Raw genomic sequence first — 5,167 nt, 5'->3', positions numbered from 1 at the left:
TATATAATATCACACTACCATTCAAAATTTGGGATCAGAACGATTTTTTATGTTTTTACAGGAGTTTCTTCTGCTCATTAAGGCTGCATTTATTTGATAAAAAATACAGGAAAAAAAAGTAATATTGTGAAATATTATTATGATGTTAAATAACATTTTTCTATTTTAATATATATTCAAATCTAATTTATTTCTGTGATGCGCAGCTGTATTTTCAGCATCATTACTCCAGTCTTCAGTGTCGCATGATCTTCAGAAATCATTCTAATATGCTGATTTATTATCAGTGCTGGAGACTGTTGTGCTGCTTAATATTTTTTTGGAGCCTGTGATACTTTTTTTCAGGATTCTTTGAATAAAAAGTTATAAAGAAGAGCATTTATTTAAAATAGAAATCTATTTTTACACTACCGTTCAAAAGTTTGGGGTCAGTACATTTTTATTCTTTCTTTTTTTGAAAGAAATTAAAACTTTTATTCAGCAAGGATGTGTTAAATTGATAAGAAGTGATAGCAAAAGATTTATATTGTTAGAAAATATTTATATTTTGAATAAATGCTGTTCTTTTTAACTTTTTATTAATCAAAGAATCCTGAAAAAAGTATCGCAGTTTCCAAAAAAAATATTGTGCAGCACAACTGTTGATAATTCTGATAATAAATCAGCATATTAGAATGATTTCTGAAGATCATGTGACACTTTATACTGGAGTAATGATGATGGAAATTCAGCTTTGCATCACAGAAGTAAATTATATTTGAAAGGATATTAAAATAGAAACCATTATTTTATATTGTAATAACATTTAGCAAGATTACTGTTTTTTTTCTGTATTTTTGATCAAATAAACACAGCCTTGACGAGCAGAAGACACTTCTTTAAAAAACATTACAAGTCTTACTGATCCCAAACTTTTGACCGGTAGTGTATATATATACAAGCAGAAATTAAATGTTTCGAAATAGTTTATTATTTATTTCTCATACAGTACACAGCTGTCACAATTAGTCACCATCCAGTTCATACCATGGAAATCAATAGGCCCTTGCTTTGGAAAAAAAGATTCACTAATCTGTTTATACATCAGGTTAGCCCCGTAACTGTAAAATGATATTTTTTATCTTTAATGAGAAGAAATACATATTTAACTATATAACCCACCGTCAGCCGGAAGATGCCGTAATTACCATATTTGGACAAGTAAGTGTGACGTGGATTTTGCCAACTTTTAGGTAAAAATACATGATGCTTCATGTTGCAAACTATGTTTTACTGTCATAATGACTTCACTGAACAATGAGGTATTGCTATGTTGCAAGAAATTACCCATTTACCGAGATCCTAACCCTACAGCGCAAGTACACACTTCAATTAACTAAATAATATATATATTTTTTTTTTTTACAGGTTTTTGCAGATTTATTAGAAAATGTTGCTAAAAGTTGAACTTTTTGCCTCAAACACTTTGACATGCTAGCTGTCGAGATCTAAATTTGATCATATTCTCACCAAATCAGGCCCCAAAACAAGACGAATATCACTTCATTCATTCAAAATGACATTTCTATATAAAATGACGAGCTTAAAAAGAAACATTCTGACTGAAAAACGGACAAATATCGGTGTTGATCATTACAGAAACTGTTATTGTGGAAGGACTGAATTGTGCTTTCAGATCTCTGACCTGATATTACTGATTTATTCGATTTATTGAGCATAATGATGTGATCACATGTGCCAGAGAGACTCAAGACAATGAACCTCTTTTACAAAGAAATTTGCATCGTCAGGATGTTACTGAAGGCCAAACACCAGTGGATTCAGATATTTGCATGCATGGTTATTTGAAATAGCATTTCAAGGAACATCATTTAAAAACACATTGAATTCTGAGTTATTCCGAATGTCATTCTTCATCATGATGGACTTTCAGTGGCTCCCATAAACATCTATTCACTACAGTCAAACTTATTAATGTGCGAATGTCATTTATTAAGCTACAAAATAACAATGTAAGTGTCATTGATTTTAAAGAAAGGTACACAAACACATTGCATTTTGTTCTTTTGGTTAAATTATTTTGCATTTTGACATCTCAATAGTTCTCTGTGAGCAAATGTGACTTGATAAACTGGATCTTTATGTAACCACGCACTGAAGCTCACCATTAAAGCCCAAATAGACATGATTTGCATGTTTGCAAATGAGCTGTATGTCAGTGTCCAGTGGCTCTGAGCTGCGGCTCATAATACAACGGTTTCATATGTGCACGCATCAAACTCTTGGACTGTGGACTTTATCTCAAGAATGTAATAATAAAATGATTTAGAACTTGTGATTTATTTGCTATGCCTGTGGAAAACAAAACTAACTTGCAGTGTGTCTCTATCAGGTCGCTGTCTCTGGGAATTATGTTTTGGAAAAAGCAGAATTTGCTGTGGCTGATGATCGTCTGTTGTGTTGCGTGCCAGATGAGTATGTTTCCTTCAAAAAATGCATTTATCATGTCGATGAATGTTGTTCGGTGCACGGATACTTATAGTGTTGTCTTTGTTTGTGCAGCCTGTTCAAAAATAATGATAATCGGCGAGACTTTGACAGATACGTGTTCCTGCAGCTTCAATAGATCAAACAGATCTTATCCAGGTACATAAGGAATATTCTAAATTGGCTGCAAATACTGTATGTTTGTTTTCTGATAGTGCTCATGATGAATGACAAATTAATTGAGCGTATGTTTTTTTTTTCTTCCAGCTATAAACGTGACGTGTTCACCAGTGTATGAAATGCTGATCGGAGATTTTTGCATAATAAATGTCAAACAAAACACCTCTTCCCTGGGTAACAGTCTTATTTTTAGTATCATTCATTTATTACTATAAACTTTATGAATATTTTGAATTAGCTTTCATTTTTAAATTTACAGCTTTTAATTTAATTTTAGATTGTAATTTTGTCATTTTTTTTGTTGTTGTTATTTAATTAATTATTTTTTAATTTAGCTTGAATTTATTTTTATTTCAGTTTTAGTAATTTTAGTACTTCTAGTACCTTTACGCCCCCCCCATATGACATATTCTGTTTGATCAAATATTTTGTTATAGCTGTTTTATTTCCGCATAATTTTAGTTACTATAACAACGCTGCTCAGTGTAAAAAATTATTTTTATGATGTTATCTCAACCTTTTTTTTTTCTCTGTTGTCCAGTCAACTTATATAACAATATTTTGACTTATGTCAATGAACTCAAAATGTTAAAGCAAGCAGGTTACTTACTTTTTTTTTTTTGGCCTGCATTTATTTTAATTATACATGATTCTTGAAAATTTCAAAATTTTAACACATGTAAAATGTTCAAATGTTTTCTCGTTTCCAGGACATTGCAAAACATACCGTTTCAACATAACAAACAATGGGGGGAAATATGAAGTAAGAATGAATGAGACGGTTAAAAACATAACAATGTGGTTTCTCCCAAATGGATCTCAATGTCTTCCATCAGAAGTCCTGCATTCAACAGGTACGTGTCGTCCTACATTAGACGCAGTATAATACACATGCAAAACCACATATGTATGGATGTACTTTCCATGCATTTGTGTTTGCATGCATGATCTTTGCTGTCAGTGACAATGACGTCATTGCTGGTTAAGATTTTCAATTCTGAACATTCCATCAATCAATGAAAAGCAAAAATAGAACGTACATAAGACTGAACGTATATACAAATCAAACCATTTGAATGAAGTCTGTGTGTTCGTTGTCCTGTAAGCTCTGTAATGAGTTCCTGAGAAAGAGCAGATCATGGTACAAATGCAGACTATTTTAGACTACTTCAGAATAGTTATATTTAGTTTGTGTTGTACAAATGTAATCTCTTCCATTCTGCAGGATCCACATCAAATAATATTGGGACTTGCCAGACACAGCAATCTACTACCACCATTACTAACAACCCTAGCAACTGCACTACCACATCCATCACCACCACCTGCAATGACATTTATCCAGATATATGTAAGATTTCACACTCTTCTATAATCCTATTTGTTGTCATTGCAGCCAGATACATTGCATTTCCGTGTAATGTGAGTTCAATGTACCTATTTACAAAGTGATTTTGCAGTGTTGAGCATTGTAGCCAAAAGCAGGCATTTCAGTTGAAAATAATGACCAATCCCGGTTGTGAGAATCCATTTAGTATCTCTCTGAATGCATTTTTTTTTAAATATAAATTGACTATGTTTTACATGCATGCAAATTCTCTCAATATAACAAAGCGGATGCACAGTGTATTGTGAAGTTTAGTCAGATTCATTGATCTGATGGGAGTTTTCATATCCAATGAATTTGGCCTGAAATGACGGACAGCTTCAGTTATTATAAAGAAAGCGCTCTTCAACTCGCTGTCAGTGTAACCTCATTCGCAGTTTGAAGTAGTTTTTGTTTTTCACGAGGCTTTGTGACCTTACCTACAAACATCTACTTCACACTTCAGTACAAAAAGTGACAAAAAAGACAAAATGGCAAAAAAATGATTTTTAAAAGTTATAATAGTGATTTGATAATGTCTAAAAAAAATATCTTGAAAAAACTGTTAGGGAGTGAAAATGTCTATAAGCCAATAAATGCTCCTCTGCAGCCATCTAGTCATGTCAAGTCATCTTTATTTCTATAGCGCTTTATACAATGCAGATTGTGTCAAAGCAGCTTTACAGTGTTAAACAGGAAAGTAGTGTGTCGATAATGTAAGAGGACAATATAAACACTCAATTCTACTGCAAATTTTACTCAAATCTACTGGTTATAGTGGTAATTTTTCTGTCTTTTCCTCCGTTTTAAAATAAAAGTGTTAGTTTTCCTACATGGTGAAACTTTCAGTTTTAAAAATGGGGACAATTTTTGAAGGATGAACAAGAAACGTTTTTGGTCATCACATTAAAAATAAAATTTACATTACTACGCAGACTTTTAAGCTTTGAAATTATGGAAAACTTTGTGTGAAGTACTGGAAATTCCTTGGAAAAGTACTTGAAAAGTCCTTCATTCTTATAACAGTGGTCTGTAACAGTCTCATTTGCTATGTTTGATCAAAGTTATTCATCTTTGGATGCTCCACACACACACACACACACACACACACACACACACACACACACACACACT

General features: G+C 32.4%; 1 long non-coding RNA gene across 1 annotated transcript; it reads left to right on the top strand.

The window, feature by feature from the left end:
- The first annotated feature begins 2,260 nt into the window (after positions 1-2,260).
- Positions 2,261-2,799, top strand: LOC107673788 (uncharacterized). Its single transcript, XR_001632437.1, has 4 exons — positions 2,261-2,309; positions 2,393-2,475; positions 2,563-2,646; positions 2,755-2,799. It is a non-coding gene; the product is annotated as an uncharacterized LOC107673788 (long non-coding RNA).
- Positions 2,800-5,167: the final 2,368 nt, after the last annotated feature.

This window comes from Sinocyclocheilus anshuiensis, unplaced genomic scaffold, assembly GCF_001515605.1.
Source record: "Sinocyclocheilus anshuiensis isolate Anshui unplaced genomic scaffold, SAMN03320099.WGS_v1.1 scaffold716, whole genome shotgun sequence".
In the NCBI taxonomy this organism is placed as follows: domain Eukaryota; kingdom Metazoa; phylum Chordata; class Actinopteri; order Cypriniformes; family Cyprinidae; genus Sinocyclocheilus; species Sinocyclocheilus anshuiensis.
The sequence above is the reverse complement of the archived record's forward strand: the minus strand, read 5'-3'. Positions and strand labels throughout refer to the sequence as shown.